The 22,645-nt window shown below is 43.6% G+C and overlaps 1 protein-coding gene, 1 long non-coding RNA gene and 1 pseudogene across 2 annotated transcripts in view; 2 read left to right on the forward strand and 1 right to left on the reverse strand.

The window, feature by feature from the left end:
• The window catches only part of LOC122940391, a 1,778,572-nt gene that overhangs the window by 529,520 nt on the left and 1,226,407 nt on the right, over nucleotides 1-22,645 (forward strand). The window lies entirely within an intron of this gene.
• The window catches only part of LOC122942596, a 192,532-nt pseudogene that overhangs the window by 164,334 nt on the left and 5,553 nt on the right, over nucleotides 1-22,645 (reverse strand).
• LOC122940538 lies at nucleotides 16,688-18,526 on the forward strand. Its single transcript, XR_006390363.1, has 3 exons — nucleotides 16,688-16,846; nucleotides 18,118-18,350; nucleotides 18,423-18,526. It is a non-coding gene; the product is annotated as an uncharacterized LOC122940538 (long non-coding RNA).

The following is a 22,645-nucleotide window of genomic DNA, read 5'->3' on the forward strand; positions in this document are numbered from 1 at the left end:
AAGGATCCAGTTCTCCCAGCCTTACTGTAGAGAACAAAACTATTATACAGAGCCAATTGAATTAAATATACAGACACCTTCTTATACCAGCGTCTGGTTCTGCGGGAAACTAAATACGGAGCCAACATCTGGTCATTGAAGTCCACCCCTCCCATGTGAAGGTTATAGTCGTGGACTGAGAGGGGCTTTTCAATGACACTGGTTGCTCGCTCAATTTGTATTGTCATGTCTGCGTGAATGGAGGAGAGCATGCAAACGTCACGCTTGTCTCTCCATTTCACCGCGAGCAGTTCTTCGTTACACAAGGCAGCCCTCTCCCCCCTTGCAAGACCGGTGGTAACAAGCCGTTGGGGGAATCCCGCGCGACTAGTTCGCGCGGTGCCGCAGCAGCCAATCTGTTCTAGATACAAATGCCTGAAGAGGGCCACACTTGTGTAGAAATTGTCCACATAAAGATGGTACCCCTTGCCGAATAAGGGTGACACCAAGTCCCAGACTGTCTTCCCACTGCTCCCCAGGTAGTCAGGGCAACCGACCGGCTCCAGGGTCTGATCTTTTCCCTCATAGACACGAAATTTGTGTGTATAGCCTGTAGCCCTTTCACAGAGCTTATACAATTTGACCCCATACCGGGCGCGCTTGCTTGGGATGTATTGTTTGAAGCCAAGGCGCCCGGTAAAATGTATTAGGGACTCGTCTACGCAGATGTTTTGCTCTGGGGTATACAAATCTGCAAATTTCTGGTTGAAATGGTCTATGAGGGGCCGAATTTTGTGGAGCCGGTCAAAAGCTGGGTGGCCTCTGGGACGGGAGGTGGTGTTGTCGCTAAAGTGCAGGAAACGCAGGATGGTCTCAAAACGTGCCCTGGACATAGCAGCAGAGAACATGGGCATGTGATGAATTGGGTTCGTGGACCAATATGACCACAATTCATGCTTTTTAGTTAGACCCATGTTGAGGAGAAGGCCCAGAAAAATTTTAGTTTCGGAAACTTGGACTGGTTTCCACCGGAAAGGCTGGGCATAATAGCTTCCCGGGTTGGCGGTTATAAATTGTGTGGCATACCTGTTTGTTTCGGCCACAACTAAGTCTAAGAGCTCCGCAGTCAAAAAAATCCCAGGGCCGAACCGATCTGAGCTGTCTCAACCCGAACTCCAGACTGGGCGGTGAAAGGGGGAACTAATGGTGTGGCTGAAGTTGGGGACTGCCAATCAGGGTTTGCCAGAACCTCTGGGATTCTAGGGGCTCTATGGGCCCGTCTTTGCGGTGGCTGCGACGGGGTCACTACTGCTCGTGCCACCGTACCAGCTTCAACTGCCCTTCTGGTGCTCGCCACTTCACCATGTTCTACGGCAGTGCTGGTACTAGGTCCAGGAAGGGCTGGGCTGCTGGTGTATGCCTCACCACGTAATCTGACAGCGCCAGCCCCACTCTGCTGCCCTTGAAGCGGATCCTGCGCAACCTGTGGTCTAGCGACACGGGGCCGGGTACGCCTGGTGCTATCAGGGACCTCAGCCTCCTCGTCCGAACTTTGGGTCAGAGAGCCACTGCTTTCTACAGGTTCGTATTCTGACCCGCTAGATTCGTCAGATGAGGGTTCCCATTCCTCATCCGACTGGGTCAGAAGCCTGTAGGCCTCTTCAGAAGAATACCCCCTGTTTGACATTTGGGCAACTAAATTTTGGGGTATTTCCTGAGACTACCCAAGAAAAAAAAGCAAGCCTGTCTTACAAATGGGAGGCTAGCAAAGTACCGGAAGCCGCTGTGGTTGATAAAAAATATCAAAACAGATTTTTTTTATCGCCGCAGCGCGTGTAAAGTGATTGTGCAGTGATCAAAAAAAATATATGTTTTGTCACTGCGGCGGGGCGGGTGTGGGCGAACGCACGTGTGGGCGACACTAATACTATTATAGATCTGACCGTGATCAGTTTTGATCACTTCCAGATACTATAAAAGTACAAATGCTGATTAGTGATACGCTAATCAGTGACTGCGGTGCGGTGGGCTGGGCGCTAACCGATCCCTAAACTTCCGAACCAAGGGGCCTAAACTATCCTAAAACCTAACGGTCAATACCAGTGAAAAAAAAAAGTGACAGTTTACACTGATCACCTTTTTCCTTTCACTAGTGATTGACAGGGGTGATCAAAGGGTTAATTGGGGTGCAGGGGGTGATCTGGGGCTAAAGTGTGGTGTTGGTGTACTCACTGTGTAGCCTGCTCCTCTGCTGGATCCAACCGACGAAAAGGACCAGCAGAGGAGCAGGGCAGCCATATAACAGATCATATTTACTAATACGATCTGCTATGTGGCTTCTGATTGTTTTTTTTTTAAATCATCAGCTTGCCAGCCGCGATCATTGGCTGGCAAGCTGATGACGAGACCCCCCTTGACGAAATGCCGGCCCGAACTGCGCGGGCCGGCAAAGCGCGTCATCTCGCGAGATGACGCGTATATGCGTGACTCTGCGCAGCGCTGCCGCCTCCAGACCGCACATCTGCGTTAGGCGGTCCGGAGGCGGTTAAACACTGTCCCTAGCACTTGGCACGTCTGTCCCTGTGCTCAGTTCACAGTAAAATTGCAGAGACCGGGCGGGATGAGGCTTTTATAGGGCTGTAACATCAGAGGGGATGGCTATGATAATAATCTTTATTTATATAGTGTAACGGATCTCCTAGCACCCCGACCGGGTACCTCCGTCGATAGATGCTCCTAGTGCTTTCCGAGGACTCCAAGCACTCCACTTGACACCGTACGCCCTGCAGACCCCACGAACCGCCGCAGCTTGGTTGGGGTCTCACCGTCCTCCACCCACGCTGGACCTACGACAAGGCTCCAGGCTCCAGTGGGTGAACCTCTCCTACAGCCAGAGAGCAGGAACAGCTCTTACAAGAGCTAGTAGTTATGCCAGGGGAGTATAGCAAATCTTCAGCGTATAGCAATCCCCCAATTTGATCAGTTATCCAAACACCAGTCTCAGCATGATGAAGGATAAAACAGGAACACTTTATTGAGGGCTACCCGCCCGTATTTATGCAGGTCCCCATCTGGTAGACACGCCCCCAGGGGACCAGAATGGAGACTGCGACACAGGACAGATATGCAGAAATTAAGGATACACAGACACAACACATCCCCACAATGCATCATGGTTTCCTCCTCTCTGCCTGGCGACACCCGAGGAGCAATCCAATTATGTCTCAGGACAAAGGGAAAACACCAATACACATGTGGGAACAACAGGACAGGAATCACCACCCAAATACACAATGGCACACCCCCACAGCAAACACAAACATTTAACATATCCCCAGATAGCTCAAGTCTGAGTGCATATCATTAGGTGAATGGCACTCAGAATACACGAATACAATAATATTAGCTATCTGGGTGCCCTCACATAACGTACAATTTAACTGAATGCATAATAACTTAAAACACAATTCCAAAGACAGATTTAAGCTGTGCGGCCGGCCTGTTTTCTTTAAAGTTAGTATGGGCCATAATCCTGAGGCAAGAGGCTAGCAACCAGCCCCCTCCAAAACACCGTGGCGAGGTTGGTTTCGTCACATATAGCGCCAACATATTCCGCAGCGCTTTACAGCTCAGGGGTGGCTATCTGCTGATTGGCTGGCTGCATGGCATTATGGGTCATACTTAGAGTTGAGCAGACACCTGGATGTTCGGGTTCGAGAAGTTCGGCCGAACTTCCCGGAAATGTTCGGGTTCGGGATCCGAACCCGATCCGAACTTCGTCCCGAACCCGAACCCCATTGAAGTCAATGGGGACCCGAACTTTTCGTCACTAAAAGGGCTGTAAAACAGCCCAGGAAAGAGCTAGAGGGCTGCAAAAGGCAGCAACATGGAGGTAAATCCCCTGCAAACAAATATGGATAGGGAAATGAATAAGAATAAAAATAAAAATTAACCAATATCAATTGGAGAGAGGTCCCATAGCAGAGAATCAGGCTTCACGTCAGCCACCACTGCAACAGTCCATTCTCAGATATTTAGGCCCAGGCACCCAGGCAGAGGAGAGAGGTCCCGTAACAGAGAATCTGGCTTCATGTCAGCAGAGAATCAGTCTGCATGTCATAGCAGAGAATCAGGCTTCACGTCACCCACCACTGTAACAGTCCATTGTCATATATTTAGGCCCAGGCACCCAGCCAGAGGAGAGAGGTCCCGTAACAGAGAATCTGGCTTCGTGTCAGCAGAGAATCAGTCTGCATGTCATAGCAGAGAATCAGGCTTCACGTCAGCCACCACTGCAACAGTCCATTGGCATATATCTAGGCCCCAGCACCCAGGCAGAGGAGAGAGGTCCCGTAACAGAGAATCTGGCTTCATGTCAGCAAACATTGGAACAGTCCATTGGCATATATTTAGGCCCCGGCACCCAGACAGAGGAGAGGTTCATTCAACTGTGGGTAGCCTCGCAATATAATGGTAAAATGAAAATAAAAATAGGATTGAATGAGGAAGTGCCCTGGAGTACAATAATATATGGTTAAGGGGAGGTAGTTAATGTCTAATCTGCACAAGGGACGGACAGGTCCTGTGGGATCCATGCCTGGTTCATTTTTATGAACGTCAGCTTGTCCACATTGGCTGTAGACAGGCGGCTGCGTTTGTCTGTAATGACGCCTCCTGCCGTGCTGAATACACGTTCAGACAAAAACGCTGGCCGCCGGGCAGGCCAGCAACTCCAAGGCATAAAAGGCTAGCTCTGGCCACGTGGACAATTTAGAGACCCAGAAGTTGAATGGGGCCGAACCATCAGTCAGTACGTGGAGGAGTGCGCACACGTACTGTTCCACCATGTTAGTGAAATGTTGCCTCCTGCTAACACGTTCCGTATCAGGTGGTGGTGCAGTTAGCTGTGGCGTGTTGACAAAACTTTTCCACATCTCTGCCATGCTAACCCTGCCCTCAGAGGAGCTGGCCGTGACACCGCTGCCTTGGCGACCTCTTGCTCCTCCTCTGCCTTGGCCTTGGGCTTCCACTTGTTCCCCTGTGACATTTGGGAATGCTCTCAGTAGCGCGTCTACCAACGTGCGCTTGTACTCGCGCATCTTCCTATCACGCTCCAGTGAAGGAAGTAAGGTGGGCACATTGTCTTTGTAGCGTGGATCCAGTAGGGTGGCAACCCAGTAGTCCGCACACGTTAAAATGTGGGCAACTCTGCTGTCGTTGCGCAGGCACTGCAGCATGTAGTCGCATATGTGTGCCAGGCTGCCCAGGGGTAAGGACAAGCTGTCCTCTGTGGGAGGCGTATCATCATCGTCCTGCCTTTCCCCCCAGCCACGCACCAGTGATGGGCCCGAGCTGCGTTGGGTGCCACCCCGCTGTGACCATGCTTCATCCTCATCCTCCTCCACCTCCTCCTCGTCCTCCAGTAGTGGGCCCTGGCTGGCCACATTTGTACCTGGCCTCTGCTGTTGCAAAAAACCTCCCTCTGAGTCACTTCGAAGAGACTGGCCTGAAAGTGCTAAAAATGACCCCTCTTCCTCCTCCTCCTCCTCCTCCTGGGCCACCTCCTCTTCCATCATCGCCCTAAGTGTTTTCTCAAGGAGACATAGAAGTGGTATTGTAACGCTGATAACGGCGTCATTGCCACTGGCCATGTTGGTGGAGTACTCGAAACAGCGCAACAGGGCACACAGGTCTCGCATGGAGGCCCAGTCATTGGTGGTGAAGTGGTGCTGTTCCGCAGTGCGACTGACCCGTGCGTGCTGCAGCTGAAACTCCACTATGGCCTGCTGCTGCTCGCACAGTCTGTCCAGCATGTGCAAGGTGGAGTTCCACCTGGTGGGCACGTCGCATATGAGGCGGTGAGCGGGAAGGCCGAAGTTACGCTGTAGCGCAGACAGGCGAGCAGCGGCAGGATGTGAACACCGGAAGCGCGAACAGACGGCCCGCACTTTATGCAGCAGCTCTGACATGTCGGGGTAGTTGTGATTGTACTTCTGCACCACCAAATTCAGCACATGCGCCAAGCAAGGGATGTGCGTCAAACCGGCTAGTCCCAGAGCTGCAACGAGATTTTGCCCATTATCGCACACCACCAGGCCGGGCATGAGGCTCACCGGCAGCAACCACTCGTCGGTCTGTTGTTCTATACCCCGCCACAACTCCTGTGCGGTGTGGGGCCTGTCCCCCAAACATATGAGTTTCAGAATGGCCTGCTGACGTTTACCCCGGGCTGTGCTGAAGTTGGTGGTGAAGGGGTGTGGCTGACTGGATGAGCAGATGGAAGAAGAGGAGGAGGAGGCACAGATTCGTTCTCATAGTGGTCCTCTCGCTCAAATTTCACCCCCTGCCATTACCGGAGGCAAGGCAATATTGCGGCACATGGATCACATTTTATTAAAAAAAAAATTAGTAAGAGAAATAATATAAAAATAGCAAATCGGCCATTTTGACCCTTTTTTCTGTTACGCCATTCGCCGTATTGGACTTTTTTTTTCTAATTTTAATAGTATGGGTGTTTTCAGTCACTGTGATACCCATGATGGTTATATTGTTAGTTAGGTATTTATTTTAAAATTATATGAAAAGGGGGGCAATTTAAACTTTTTTATATTTAAAAAAAAATGTGATAATTTTGTGGCTCATACATGAGCCTATTAATAATCATAATTTTTTATTTTGGTCTATCAGGGATTTTTTTTTTTTGCTAATTTCTTATCCTGGCCTGCCATCTGGTGGACAAAATAAGAATTGCAGCATGAACGCTGTAAACCTCATGAGCGAGGTTTACAGTGTTCAGTGCAACTACCGCGCGAGCTTCCGAGTTTTTGCGCATTTAGGTGCCGTGATCTCACTTGATGACGGCATCTTAAGCATTTAACTACCGCGATCTGAATTATTGCCAGTCACGGTAATTAGCCGCAGGTCTCTGCTGCATGACGCCCGCGAGCAGGTGTCATGTTTACAAATGGCTCCAGCTCCATACATGTACGGCGCTGGTAACCTATGGGTTAAAGAGTTGCACTGGAAAGATGTTGCATTTGGAAAGACCAAGGTCTGGAATACCAAGTGACTTAGATTCGTACCAATCAGGTGAGACCAAGAGGGGAGGGAACTACATTTGGCCTAATCAAGGGAGAACCAGATACAGGGGTGAAATAGTCAATGTAAACAAATATTCAATAAATCCAGCAGGGAAGGAGACATTAACCCCTTAAGGACCAAGCCATTTTTCACCATTCTGCCTAGGCCATTTTTAGCAAATCTGACCATTTTGAAAATTACATTTTATTTTTTGGGGAGGCTTAGAAGTTTAGAAGCAAATCTTAAAAGTTTTAAGAACATTTCAAAACCCCAATTTTTTCAGGACCAGTTCAATTATGAAGTCACTTTTCGGGGGTTTACATTTTAGAAACCACCCATAAATCACATCATTTTAGAAACTACACCCCTCAAGCTATTGAAAACTGATTTTTACAAACTTTGCTAACCCTTTAAGTGTTTCACAAGAATTAAATAAAAATGGGAATGAAATTTCAAAATTTTACATTTTTTTTTTTTTTAGCAGATTTTAAAATGTAATCCATTTTTATTGCAACACATCAAGGATTAACAGCCATACAAAATAAAAATCTATTACCCTGATTCTGCAGTGTACAGAAACACCCCATGTGTGCTCAAAAACTGATGTATGGGCGCACAGCATGCTAGAGTGTGGAAGGAGCACCATATGGCTTTTGGAGAGCAGATTTAGCTGGGATGGTAATTGGGAGCTATGTCACATATGAAGACACCCTGAGGTGGCCCTACATTGGAAAAACCCAAAAAGTGACCCCATTCTGAAAACTACTCCCCTCAAGGACTATTTCAAGGTGTGTAGTGAGCACTTTGACCCATCAGGCGTTTCTCAGAATTTGGAAACGCTTGGCTGTGAAAATTAAAAATTACAAATTTTTTACAGAAAAAGTTGCTTTACACCCACATTTTTTTTACTTTCACAAGGAGAAACAGGACAAAAAGCACCCCACATTTTGTTCCCCATTTCCCCCCGAATATGAAAACACCCCTTATGTTCTCACAAAATGATGTATGGGCGCATGACAGGGCTCTAGAGTCAAACAGCTAAATATGTTTTTTGCAGGCCTGAATTGGCAGACATTTTAGGTGCCATGTCGCACTAAATAAATTCCTGAGGTCCCCAGAAATTAAAACCCCCAAGAAGTGACCCCATTTCAGAAAGAGCACCCCCGTACAAACATTTTAGGGGTGGAAAGGGCACTTTTGACCTAACAGTTGTCTCACAGGAAAGAATATGTAGGATATGCAAGATATGCGGACTAAATCAGAGATATGAAGTGGAAATTTTACAGGGAGCATAAAGGATGAAATTCAATTAATGGACGTGTGGTAGATTCTGAAGAACTCCTGCATGCACAGGCCAGGTTTTTCAGGGCAGGTTTCGCAGTGATAAATTGTGTCTTTCCTTATCCCCCTTTTGGAACACACCCTGCATCTTTTTTGGGTCATTCCCTTTCTTGCTGTCTGGGGGACTTGACCTGGAAAATGTTGTCCTGGTACAACACAGACACCGTAACTTCCTGAAGTACTAGGACCCTCCCCGGCCTGTGTTTGAAAAATGTATTACCACCTCTTGGAACTGAAGGAAAGTTCCTCTGTGACCTACAGAATAAAATAGCACATACACATTGCCATCTGTACAATGTGTGCAGCACGCCAGACCTGCAGGGTATAGCGACAGTGAGGTCACGGTATGGGCAATCGAGGGTTACTCACTTTTTGGAGGACCCTGGGCAGGCATGCGGCAGTGAATGAGAGGCAGACACTAGTTCCTCTGGGGCACACTCTGGGTGTAGAGACCTGGCCTGATGTTGGGTGAGGTGCCCTGGTTGTTGCAGGTGTTTAGAGTGCCTGAGGCAAGGTCCCTTTTAAGGATCGTGACGCCAGTGCCTGTAACGGTGGCACACCGGTTGGTAAGAATAGTAATTGAGGTACACAGATTGTATGGTGAACCAAACGTAGCTTTACTTGGTAAACAGTCCAACTTTGTACATGATGTCATATACACCATGAGATAATAAATTTAATAACAACAAACATCATAAATTGTAAATAAAATTCAATTTATTGAATAACTTGCACAATAAACTTTGTTGGGAATTTTAGGCCGCAATGCTTATTATGATAAACTATTAATAATTTTATTAAATTTCAATTCCATATAATAATACATCGTGTTTGAACTGTTAACATTGTTTGAATGTGCACACGTCTCTATTTTTGTTGTACCAAAAAATTTCAATAAAATCTAAATTGGAAAAAAAATAAAAATACTTACGTGAATGCGCCTAAACCGGTGAACCTCTTCTTTTATAGGATACAAAAAACCGTTAAATATTCTCCACCAATCCAGAAGCTTAGAATTACCACCTGCAACACATACAGTTCCCAGGAGCGTACCACCTTTTCCTTTATAACAGGTAAGTGTATATAAATGTACTGAATATTAATTATACAATGATAGGTGTCATGATATCATGGCTCCCCTTATTGTATTCAAAAGAACTAAAGGGGCAGTAGACTAAATAAAACTTTACTTTTAATACATCAGGAGATAAAAAAGCCCCTACTAGACAAACAACGATTAAGACGTGCCCGGTGGGTATTAAACACCGAACAAAAATGTCACTGGTAAAACAGGCAGGAAGGGGGTGATTGACGGGCGGCGGATACGTAGACAGAGACCACTAGCCCTAGTACCTCCCTGCTTGACCTGTGACACCCTATAAGTATCCGAGTGACGGGGTCCAAAAAACCCCGCAAGGGGTGGCCCAGACAGGAACTCTGTTCCTAAATAAAATTCCCTGGTAAAGCCCTATTAGAGCAGTGCCAGAAAAAATAGGTGGAGTTCCCACTTTGGGATACTGAAGGGTACAAGTGAACACAATGCAATAAAGAAAAAAAAGGGTATAACACCACCTGGATGTCTAGAAGTCAGAGTGGGTGCATACCTATATAGTCCCGACGCGTTTCTTCAGTTTAGAGCCCCAAGATTCTTCAGGGGACACGGGGCTGCGTGTTCATGTAAGTCAGATCCTGACTACGCCTATGGACAAAGACATGTGCATCTAAAAATATGTCACTATAGCAATAGTCAGATAGACAGAAAGTGAACCTCCCCCATTGTCTGTATCAGATCAAGGAGAGGTATAGAACTTACTTCGTTTGCGGCTGCGGTCGAGAGTGGCTGTTAGCGCACTATGTGGCAAGACCCAGTGTGGTGGTGTCTGCTGGAGTTGTGACCGGCACTGGTGGGGTGAAAAACGCCGCATTATGAGGCTAGAGGGCCAGGTGGAGCGCATCAGTCGGAACTAATGGACTTCCGGCATGTGCGCTCCTTGATGACGCTACTGTATGGCGTCCTGAGGTCGCGATCACGTGGGCGGAAGTGACGTTTCCGCGCCTGCGCCTCTCTCATGCGTACCATGGAGCTTGTGTGGAGCGCACGGCCGGCGCCATATTCAGACGTCATCCGGCCGCGTCGCACCACCCATGCACATGTCAGAGATGCGGTCACATGATCGAGGCCAAGCCTCGGTCATACGGGCGCATTGATTCCTCTTTATGGCCAGACTGCTGTGCATATCCACGATAGTGCAGTCGGCCGTTTCTACAGTAAGACAAAGTATCCTGTCTTATTATCTCCTACACTAAGCAGGGTACTTATAAATTAAGCCTGAAAAATGGATGATTCCCCATTTAGCCAAATGTGGGAACCTACACCCATCCCAGCTATGGAAGGTGAGGGAGGGGGGGAATCGAAAAGGGATGGGGGGAGACGCATTGCTCGCTGGTCCAAATGCGACCCCAGCATTTCCCTAAATATCCTCCGCCTCCTCACGCGTAATTGACAGTTGTGTCAAGATCACGCGTGTACAAGACCAAAGAAAGAGGTTAAAAGTAAGAATAAGTGGCCACAGGGCCCACACAGGAAAATGGAGTAAATTACAGAAAGCAGCTGAAATTCAACTGTTCATTAAGTCCATTGGGGGCTACTGTATTCAGTGTATATGTCCACCAACACTCCCTTTGGAGGATGGACCTGTTCCAGTCCCCCCCACGGGTCGGTTTGGCAACATGTTCGATTCCCATAAAACTAATCGATGTTATGCGTCCCTCATGGACCGTCTGCACATGACGCGCTACGGGGGTATCCCTGTTGTTGCGAATGTCGCCTTGGTGCTCCCCCATGCGTTTCCGCAGCTCCCTGACTGTCTTGCCTACATAACGCAGGCCGCACACACATGTGATCAGATAGATCACACCCGTAGTGCGGCAGTTCAGGAAGCTTTTAATATGGTAGATGGTGTTCTTGGGTTCACCAATGAAAGTTTTCCCCTGTATCAGGTGTACACAGAAGCTGCAACGGCCACATCTATGGCAACCCGTCAGGGATCTGTCTAACCACGTCTGTTGCTTGCTCGCCGTGGTGAAGTGGCTGTGCACCAATCTATCTCTCAGATTGTTACCCCTCCTAAAAGTGAGGGAAACTGAGGGATCCAGAACTTCAGCCAGGTCTGGGTCCATAAGTAATGTGTCCCAGTGGCGTGTCAATATACCTCTCACCTGTGACGCAGCCGCGTCAAAAGTACCTACCACCCGGACAGTACTCTGAGACCCGCGCTCTCTACTCTTTGCTGGATGGAGAAGTGCAGTTCGTGCACGAGTCCTGGTTCTCTCATAGGCCAGTCTGAGGGTCCTATCCGGATACCCCCTCTCCTGGAACCTAGACCTGAGGTCGCGGGCCTGAAGTTTAAAATCCGCGTCCTCAGAGCAATTGCGCTTGAGTCTCAGGTACTGTCCGGTGGGTATCCCTCTCTTAAGTGGGACAGGATGACAGCTGTCCCACCTAAGGAGGGAATTCGTAGAAGTAGGTTTCCTATAGATGGATGTGTTGAGGCCGCCCTTGTCGTTCCTCCTGATGACTACATCCAGAAACGGAAGGCAGTCCTTCACAATGACCGATGTGAACCTAAGGTTGAAATTATTGATATTCAGTTCACTAATCAATTTGTTAAACTCGCACAACAGAAAAATATCGTCAATGTAGCGAGACCAGAGAGCGATATGACCCGTGAACCACCTTGGCGGGTCACTGAACACCACCGATTCTTCCCACCAGCCCAGGAGCAGGTTGGCGTAAGATGGGGCACATGAACTGCCCATCGCCGTGCCCCTGAGCTGGTGGTAGACGCGGCCATCGAACATGAAGACATTGTTAGACAACACGAATTCCAGGAGCTCCAAGGTAAAGCCGTTGTGTTGAGAAAATTGTTGCCCCCTTGTACTCAAATAGTGACTGGAGGCCTCCAACCCTCGTCCATGTGGGATCGATGAGTAGAGGGCCTCCACGTCAATGGAGGCTAGGAACCAGTGCGGTTCTATACAAATGTCCTCAAGTTTCCCTAGCAAATCGCCAGTGTCTCTCACATAGGATGGCAGGGCCACCACAAAAGGACGCAGAACCCTGTCAACGTATATCCCACAGTTCTGTGATATACTGCCGATGCCCGAGACAATCGGGCGGCCTTTCATAGGTGTTGTTTCTTTATGCACTTTTGGCAAACAATAAAAGGTCGCCATAATCGGGTAGAGGGGGTACAGGAAGTCATATTCCTCGTCACTAATGAGATGGATGTCTTTGGCCCTTGTCAAGATTTTTTTCAGGGTTCCTCGCAAGCTGTCAATAGGACTGCTTCGAAGGATCTCATATCCCGTCCCGTCTGACAAGATGGACAGACACATGTCACGATATGCGGACGTATCCATTATGACAGTGTTACCCCCCTTGTCAGACGGTTTGATAACAATGTTATTGTCATACTTCATATTGTCATACATATTGTTCACTTTCTGTCTATCTGACTATTGCTATAGTGACATATTTTTAGATGCACATGTCTTTGTCCATAGGCGTAGTCAGGATCTGACTTACATGAACACGCAGCCCCGTGTCCCCTGAAGAATCTTGGGGCTCTAAACTGAAGAAACGCGTCGGGACTATATAGGTATGCACCCACTCTGACTTCTAGACATCCAGGTGGTGTTATACCCTTTTTTTTTCTTTATTGCATTGTGTTCACTTGTACCCTTCAGTATCCCAAAGTGGGAACTCCACCTATTTTTTCTGGCACTGCTCTAATAGGGCTTTACCAGGGAATTTTATTTAGGAACAGAGTTCCTGTCTGGGCCACCCCTTGCGGGTTTTTTTGGACCCCGTCACTCGGATACTTATAGGGTGTCACAGGTCAAGCAGGGAGGTACTAGGGCTAGTGGTCTCTGTCTACGTATCCGCCGCCCGTCAATCGCCCCCTTCCTGCCTGTTTTACCAGTGACATTTTTGTTCGGTGTTTAATACCCACCGGGCACGTCTTAATCGTTGTTTGTCTAGTAGGGGCTTTTTTATCTCCTGATGTATTAAAAGTAAAGTTTTATTTAGTCTACTGCCCCTTTAGTTCTTTTGTTTGCATTTTTGAGCAGTATACCAGGGAGGCTTTGATAGCCCCTCCTGTTAAGACCACCATTTATTGGACCTCATTGTATTCACAATATGTCTCGCTCCATGATGTCATATACACCATGAGATAATAAATTTAATAACAACAAACATCATAAATTGTAAATAAAATTCAATTTATTGAATAACTTGCACAATAAACTTTGTTGGGAATTTTAGGCCGCAATGCTTATTATGATAAACTATTAATAATTTTATTAAATTTCAATTCCATATAATAATTCCATCTATTAAATAAACCAAGTAATCACAAAGTCCACTCAGCGGAGTGACTTAACCCCACCGCCAAATCGCAACGCGACAAGGCCAAGCCATTGCAGCCTAAATCCATACTAATGAAATATTTTATCAATCATATTTTGAACATCAACAATAAATGTCAAGTCCAATATCAGACAATTGTTCCTTCAGTGGGTAATAAAGACCTCTGGTGAAACCGTTTAATTCCCAGTGTCTGTATGAATTTTCTCCAATTTTTCTCATAAATATTTCCATCTGCCTATTAATTCTTCTTCTTATTTTTTCTTTGAATGCCAACTCCTTGTAAGACCAAGAAAATTTTGGAATAAATTCAGAAAATATTATTTTTGGATTTCCGAGTAGATTGCGAATTTGGATTATATTCTCTTTCAATTCATAAATTATTTCATGAGTTTTTATTCCACCAATGGCATTTTCGCCAAAATGTAAAATGACTAAACTAGGTTTCGGCCAAATATCTAACAGTTTTTTACATTCGTGAAACATATTGTTATACTTGACATCTTGAAATGACCTCCAATATAAACAATAGTTCGCTGGAAATCCTAAGTTATAGGAAGACTTTCTGACATATGAACGTCTATGAGCCAATGCAATAGTGTCGTGTCCTAGAATCCAAATTATTCGTAATTTTCCTGAAATTAATGAACAATTAGGTTAGGACGAATGTATAATTTGTAACATTTGGATTTCCATCTCCCTAGTCTTTTTATGACACTATCATTAATTCCCAATTGAGCAGCATAAGTGGCTGCTCCAATTCTGAACGAATGGGCAGTTATTTTATGTTTATCTAAACCAATATTTTTTAAACACGAATTGAGAATATAATTAAATTGGTAGATTGTCAACGGAGTTCCATCCAAATGAATAAATAAAGATTCATTAATATTGTTTCTAGCTTCTAACCATTTTTTCATGTTCTCAACTGGACAAACTGAACTAAAATAAAATTTATTAAGATGTATGGTTGTTCCTGTTCCAAATTGATCTGTTTTGGATTTTTTAATTTTAATTTTTAATGAACTACTGCTACAATATAAATCGTAAATTAATAAAGGAGATTCCGTTCTTTTATTTTTTGCAGCTATCTCGCTAATTCTTAGCGCTGCAAAGAATGCCAGAGAATAAGCTGAAGAAAAAAGGTAAGTTTCGTAAACAGATTTACAAACCTTGGGTAATTGAGAAATTATTTTTTGTAATAATTGTATCGAAAAAGGGCTAGTTTTATCTGTTATCACTGAATTCTTATTGATGCCTTTTAAAATTTGTTTTATTTTAAAATGGCTAAGTAAAGAATTGTAGCCTTCCAATTTTAGAAAAAATGATATACCCGATAATTTTTTCGAAATGGCACCAGCATTAACACCTTTTTTGTAAAGATACAAAAAAAAAGTTTTAACATTCTCAATATTCTCAGTTAAAATTGAACTGTTTATATTATGTAGTTTGCAAAATTCACTCCACTCGAACCATGCGGCGGCATACGCTGCCCATGTATTTGTAGCTAAAGAATTTTTAATTAACTCGTCCTTTAGTCTTCTGTCAAATTCCAAAGTTGAGTCGGACAAGCAATTCCTATTCTTGTAGCTTGTGGTACCATCTCGAAGAAATCCTTGAAACGCTGTTGAGATAAAGCGTCAGCCAGTATATTATTTTTTCCCAGTATATGTTTAGCCTTAATCCATATGTTGTTTTTTAAGCAAATTAAAACTAATTTTCGCAATATTAAGTTAACTATCTCAGATTTAGAGGAAAGACAATTGATAGCATAAACGACACCAGTGTTGTCCGTATGTAAAATAATTCTTCTATTCTGAAATTCTACTGACCAAATAGATAATGACACTAGAACTGGAAATAATTCTATGAAAACTAGATTTTTTGTGTATTTTTTCAAAATCCAGTCTATAGGCCATTTTTCTGCAGACCAATTTAAATTGAAGAAGGCTCCATATCCTACCGCTCCAGCAGCATCCGTGTATAAGGATAGAGAATCAGAATCTATGAATTCTTTTTGCCAAATAGTATGACCATTAAATTCGTTTAGAAATTTTAACCAAATAGCTATATCATTTTTTATTTCTTTCGATAAGCGTATATGTGAATTTGGAGATTTTTTACCTGCCGTTGCTGCGTACATTCTTTTTGAAAAAACTCTCCCCATAGGTATTACTCTGGATATATAATTTAGAGATCCTAGGAGTGATTGTAATTTTTTAAGTGTTGTTTTTTCCTTTTTTGTTAATTCAGATAAAATCAAAATAATTTGGCAAATCTTTTCCAAAGGAATGCTGAATTCCATGTTTACTGTGTTTATATGAATACCTAAAAATTTTAACTGAGTAGTGGGAAAATCTGTCTTATCTGTAGCTAAAGGAATGTTAAAATAATGTGCTATCTTAAAAAATGTGTCTAACAAAATTGCGCAGGCATTAGAATCTTTATCTCCTATGAATAAAAAATCGTCTAAGTAGTGCAAAATAAAACCTTCTTTTGAATGGATATCTAACATCCAGTGAAGGAATGTAGAAAAGGCCTCGAAGTAATGGCAAGAAAGTGTAAAGCCCATTGGGAGTGCCATATCGTAGAAGAATTTATCCAGTATTTTAAAACCTAAAGAATTGTATCCAGTGGGGTTAATTGGCAAAAGTCTAAACGCAGATTTAATGTCAGCTTTTGCGAGCCAAGCATTTCTTCCTGCTTTTTGAAGATATATTAATGCTTGGTCAAAAGAAGCATACTTCACACTTGCTTTACTTTTGTCAATTGAGTCATTTAATGAATCATTTTTTGGGTATGATAGATTATGAATTAGTCTGAACGAATTTTGCTCTTTCTTTGGCACTAAGCCTAAAGGGGAGATTCTGAAATTTTTAAAGGGAGGATAATTAAATGGACCAGCTATACGACCTGCGACAATTTCTGATTGAATTTTTTCAATTACAATGTCTAAATTATTTTTTACAGAACGAAGATTATCAACGACCTTACATCCCGGTCCTTTAAATTCAGGTATGAAGAAACCTTGATAAAACCCATCAGTTAATAGCATGGCCATCTGAGTGTTTGGGTAAAATTTTAGCCAGTGAATTAATTTTGCTGTATTCAGTGGAGTCACCATGTTTATTTGCATGTTGATCTTTGGCTGAATGTGCAAAATTAATTCCTTGAAACTGGGTGTGGTCCAGAACAGAATGAACATTCGTGTCTATATTTGCAATTGTTTTGCCATTTACAAAAATTCTCGTTAAAGGCAAAACAAGTTCCTTTTCTATATGTGTTAAAATTGCTTGTTTGTTGACGAAATGAATGATTCCTCTGAGGCAACATCAAATTGAGCCACAAACCTACGTCTTTGCTTCCCCAACTAAGGTTTTTGTAAATCGCCAATTTTTGTCTGAAAGATTCATCATAATGGAGCCATCCATATCCTCCAAAATTTTTGTATGCTTCCAGAATTGTGTCAATATGAAAAAATAAACCAGAGCACAGATCAGGATGTTTTTCGCCCAGTACTGCTGCATAGATGCAAAATGCTTGCATCCAATTAAATATAGATCTTTGATGTTTCTTTTTGTCATCATCTGACTTTTTCTCCTTATCTGAATCTGCTCTCAGATTTTCTCTACCGGAAGGTAGAAGAGAAAAAATATCTATATATTCCTTTTTCCATATTTTCTCTTTTATATTTTGCGTTAAATGAAAACCCAGTGGTGAAACTTGGCAAGGTAAGGCCTCCTTGAAAGAAGTCTCTTTTATACCTGAACCAAGTTCCAGCACTGGAATGATATTGGTTACATTACTGATACTTTCTTGATTCATATTTCCCATGGGACAATTGATATTATCAATTTCGGAATTGTAACTATTGAGTATTTTTGTAGGGTGATCTGTATCAGAAGCATCATGCCATACGAAACCAGTATGATCAGAAGCTTCTTTTTTAGACAAAAATTGTAAAAAATCTTTAAATAATTTGTCCTTGTCTAATGAATTGAATTCATTAACAATTGAAGAATTCTTCAATATAGTGCACTGTTCGGAACAGTCACTCTGTTTCAATAAATGTGAAGTCTCACCTAAATCAGATGACACTGATGCTAAAGTGACAGTTGCAGGCAGGGATGCGACCTTTTTTGCTGAGCTATGGTAAGGACGGTGCTCAGGCCTGGTAGAGATGTCGTTACTAACTGTCATATTTCTCTTGCCACGTTTGATCATTGGGGATGCCTGGAATTGGGAAGGGGAATAAGCCCTTTTCTCCTTCCTTCTTCTCTTTGTAGTTTGCGGAATCGTTTCTTTATCCGCGCTTAAGATTTCGCCGGAGATAGGACGGAGATCGATCACCTCTGCGCTCGCGCTGGTTCCTGCGTAGCGGACTGAATTAGATGAATGCCGATGCTCGACCGTATCTTCGGGTTCCTGTTCGGATTGAAGGCATCTGCGCAGCCACTCTTCCCCTCCTTGAGATTCAGCCTTGATGATTAGCTGCTTTAGAAGATCTTCCATCTCGGATGTAAGTGCAGGACTGCTTTGATCAAAATACTTACGTGAATGCGCCTAAACCGTTGAACCTCTTCTTTTATAGGATACAAAAAAACGTTAAATATTCTCCACCAATCCAGAAGCTTAGAATTACCACCTGCAACACATACAGTTCCCAGGAGCGTACCACCTTTTCCTTTATAACAGGTAAGTGTATATAAATGTACTGAATATTAATTATACAATGATAGGTGTCATGATATCATGGCTCCCCTCATTGTATTCACAATATGTCTCGCTCCAGTCTATTACAGAGGTTACAGATGATGATGCAGTCCCTTGAACACTATGTCCCAAGCAGGCTTACTTCACAATGATGGCAGGTATAAATCATGCAAGATACTTGGAGGGCAAACAGTTAATGCTTTGCAGTGCAATGCTGCTCTATCCCCTCAGCTATTCTAGCTGGCTGGATCCCAAGGCCCGGATGCCTAAGTGCTGGCTTAAATCCTTGGTATAAATTCCTTCCTCCAGTATAGACCCTTGCTCTTCACTTTATAGTACTTCTGCCCATCAGGTTACTTATCTGTACTTGGTTGTATGATCCTCTCTTGGTAGGGAAACTGCAGGTTGCTCCCAGGAGGTGCTGTCCTACTACTGGGGTATCTCAACTGAGCTAAGCTTAGCCTCAGGAGCTTCAGGCTGACAAGGTAACTCCTCCTCCAGTCCCCTGGAATACACTCTGTCTCCAAGCAGGCTGTACTCCTTCTAGCCTCTTGGTGCAGCTAGGAACCAGGACTGTCCAGCTGCATGTCAGGAGGAGGCCCTCAGCATACCCTGGGCTGGTGCCTTCTCACTTCTGTCTTCACAGACTCCTGACTATGACCTAACCCCTCCCTGTCTGGGCCTGGACATTTATACTAGGGGCTCCCTATCTCCCTCTAGTGTCTGGAATGTTAAATTACACCCTACTAGGCCTGATAAACATGAACAGGGAAATATACCAATGCAAAAACACATAGGAAATACATTACAATGCATGGATAAATGTAATATCACTGTCCCTTGTGAGCAGAAGTAACACGTTACCCAATTGACCCTTGTGTAGTGCCCACTCCTTACCTAGTGGGACACTACATGTGTACAGCCAGATTTTTGTACCACACTTTTGTTTCTTGTGTGGCACTGTAGGGCTTCATAAGTTGATCTGAAAGATCCACCCCTCCCATGTGCCTGTTGTAGTCCAGGATACAAACTGGTTTTGGGGACAGTGGTAGTGGTACCTCGTACAGGAGCAGGGGAGCTGGCGTTTGTGTGAATGGTGGTCAGTAAAAGGACGTCCCTCTTGTCCTTGTACTTAACCCCCAGCATGTTCTCCTGGAGGACAGCCCTAGTTTCACCCATTCTCAGTGGTTGCCCTACTAGGGATCTAGGGAGGCCGCTCTGATTTTTGCGCACTGTGCCGCAAGCCACAGTACCTCGTTAGGGACCTGAATAGGGATATGCTGGTATAATAGTTATCCACATAGAGGTGGTAACCCTTATCCAGCAGGGGGTGCAGTATGTCCACAATTCACTGCAAAAAATGCACCAAAATGATACGCAACTGACAATACTAGCTAATTCCTCAGGCCGATGTTAAAAGCTGAGAACTTTGCCAATTTCTTCCAGTCAGGAACATATCGGAGCCCCTCATGCACCACGTCATGATGTCTCAGCACACATGGGGTCCTACCACTAAACTGCCCGTGGTGTGTGAACAGGGTCTGAACAGTTCAATGTATGGAATGTGCCACTTTATTTTGTTGGTAACATTCTTTTGCACCTGGTAGCTTCCGTGTCACATGGTCGGTGTGGGTGTGGCTCACAGCTTTATTTTACTTCACAATTTATTTGTAATACCACTATGGAGGCATGTGAGAGCCTGGCTGTGAGGTAATTGCACAGTTCAGACCCTGTTCACACACCACGGGCAGTTTAGTGGTAGAGTTTCTACTCTAGGGGTGCATCAGGGGGTCATCAAATGTGACATGGTGTCAAAAAAAAAAAAAAAAAAAAAAAAAACAACAACAACAGTCCAGCAAAATCTGCCTTTCAAAAACCATATGGCATTCCTTTCATTCTGCGCCCTGCCGTGTGCCCGTACAGCGGTTTACAACCACATATGGGGTGTTTCTGTAAACTACAGAATCAGGGCAATAAATATTGAGTTTTGTTTGGCTGTTAACCCTTGCTTTGTTAGCGGGGAAAAAAAATGATTAAAATGGAAAATCTGCCAAAAAAGTGAAATTCTGAAATTTTATCTCCATTTTCCATTAATTCTTGTGGAACACCTAAAGAGTTAACAAAGTTTTTAAAATCTGTTTTGAATACCTTGAGGGGTGTAGTTTGTAAAATGGGGTAATTTTTATGTAGTTTCTAATATGTAAGCCTCACAAAGTGACTTCAGACTGGTCCTTAAGAAGTGGGTTTTGGAAATATTCTGAAACATTTTAAGATTTGCTTCTAAACTTCTAAGCCTTTGAACGTCATTTAGACGTCATTTACAAAATGATCCAAACATGAAGTAGACATATGGGGAATGTAAAGTAATAACTATTTTTGGAGGTATTGCTATCTATTATAAAAGTACAGAAATAGAAATTTGTAAATTTGCTAATTTTTCAAAATATTTGGTAAATTTGGTACTTTTTTTATAAATAAAAATGATTTTTTTTTACTTCATTTTAACACTGTCATGAAGTACAATATGTGACAAGAAAACAATCTCAGAATGGCCTGGATAAGTAAAAGCATTTTAAAGTTATCACCACATAAAGTGACACATGTCAGATTTGCAAAAAATGGCCTGGTCCTTAATTTAAGGTGAAATATGGCAGGGTCCTTAAGGGGTTAAATATGCAGACTGACACCAAAATACCAAAATAAATGGTTACAAATTGTTCAGTTTTGGTCATATTGATAGTTTTTTCGTTTCATGTGAAAAGAGAAACAATGCAGATGCTTTTTTCTATTTTATTCTCACTTGTATTTTATTATATATTTTGATACTTTTAAAATATATTTTGGCCTATGGAACATTTACACATCACTGTAACTGGGGCATCCAAATGTGAAAAGTGAAGCTTGTGCACCATAATGGCCCCTGCCTGGCAAGGTAGAAACCACTATGTGCACAAAACAAGCAATGACTGACAGAATATATTAAGGGGCAGCGTCCAAAACCATCCATAGAAACTGTAAAGGATCACTATCACCCCTCTCTCCATCTGAGGTATCGTCATTACCTGTAGAAGTATTGTTAGGTGTCAGACATCCAATTATAAACCCAGACAAAACTGTAACTGCGCCCATGGAGCTCATGGAACGGCCTAAATATTAGAGATCCTCCAAATAAAACATAATCTCTGTATCACCATACAATAATAGGAATGAAAATAGTCATATGAAACAAAATAATTAAAAATTCAATGTATCCAATGAAAATATTTTATATCAAGTCTTCAATTATAAAACTTAAACAATCCAGAGCTGGTGGGACATACAAAGAAGAAAAAAACCAAGGATTCCCCCGCTGGCCAATTCATGTGAGATGAGTGAGCCACATGACTTCTACAAATACAGGGGTGGTGGGGACCCCACTTGTTGGGTTTATCTACAGGTACATTTTGGTCAGGGTGTACAGATTAAGATGGTATACCTTTAGGAGGACGATTAATGGCTTCTATGTAATGAGGCAATCCTCACCTGGGTCACTTGTGAGAACTTGCACATTCCCATTGTAGCTGATATTCACATTCCCACTCTAAGAGACAGAATAATAAAAAAAAAACTTCAGGAAATCACATGTGTATTTGAACACCTGGGAATCAGCAAGAATTTTGTCTCTCAAAGACCTGTTACTGTGCCTTTAAAAAGTCCACTTCTACTACCCTCATTAATCTAACTTAGTAGCACCTGTCTGAGCTCTTTAAAGACCCCTGTCCACCCCACAGTCAGATGCCAACTACTAACATGGGCAAGAGCTGTCAAAAGACACTAGATACAAAATTGTGGACCTATGGGGCAATTGAAATGAAAATAGATCAACTGTTGGAGCAATTGTTAGAAAATGGAAGAGGCTAAAGACAACTGTTAGTCTCCCTCGGACTGGGGCTCCATACAAGATTTCACCTCGTGGGGTATCACTGATGATAAGAAAGGTGAGGAATCAGCGCAGAACTACAAGGGAGGAGCTGTTCAATGATATGAAGAGAGCTGGGACTACAGTTTCAAAGGTGACTGTTGGTAGAACACTACACAGTCATGGTTTTAAATCATGCATTG

This window comes from Bufo gargarizans, chromosome 6, assembly GCF_014858855.1.
Source record: "Bufo gargarizans isolate SCDJY-AF-19 chromosome 6, ASM1485885v1, whole genome shotgun sequence".
NCBI lineage: Eukaryota > Metazoa > Chordata > Amphibia > Anura > Bufonidae > Bufo > Bufo gargarizans.